Below are 446 nucleotides of genomic sequence, written 5' to 3' on the forward strand. Positions count from 1 at the left end.
GCCCCCAGGGTCCCGCCCCTGGAAGCAGCAATGGGCTGGGAGATAGAGCAGAAACAAGGGGAGACCGAGCGAGGGGGAAAGCAGGCTAGTGTGCACCTCATCCCCTCTGCTGTTGACTGTGGGGCCAGAAAGACCTGAGCCTTGACCCCAGCTGGGCCATCAGTGCTGAATGTGAGGCGGGTACAGGTGGCTGGCACTGTGGTCACCCCCTCCCTCCTGGTGTCCCCGAGACGTCGGAGCCCGGGGAGCTGAGCGTCCATGAACTGTGTAGCACAGCAGGTCCCTCAGCCCGGCTCCCCTCCCTGAGCTCAGTAGGGGCTGGTCTCACCCCCGGGATGGAAGGAGCAGCTGACAGGAGTTGCCCAGGGGCCCTGGGTGGAGTCAGACAGAGAGCAGGGGGGTCGGTGGGCAGTGAACACAGAACGATGACCGATGGACTTTCAGGT

The 446-nt window shown here is 64.1% G+C and overlaps 1 protein-coding gene across 1 annotated transcript in view; it reads left to right on the forward strand.

Annotated features, from left to right (window-relative positions):
• The window catches only part of LOC104980240, a 7,345-nt gene that overhangs the window by 5,413 nt on the left and 1,486 nt on the right, over nt 1-446 (forward strand). The gene's annotated exons all lie outside the window — the stretch shown is intronic.

The sequence above is a fragment of the Bison bison genome, unplaced genomic scaffold (assembly GCF_000754665.1).
Source record: "Bison bison bison isolate TAMUID 2011002044 unplaced genomic scaffold, Bison_UMD1.0 scf7180017864495, whole genome shotgun sequence".
NCBI lineage: Eukaryota > Metazoa > Chordata > Mammalia > Artiodactyla > Bovidae > Bison > Bison bison.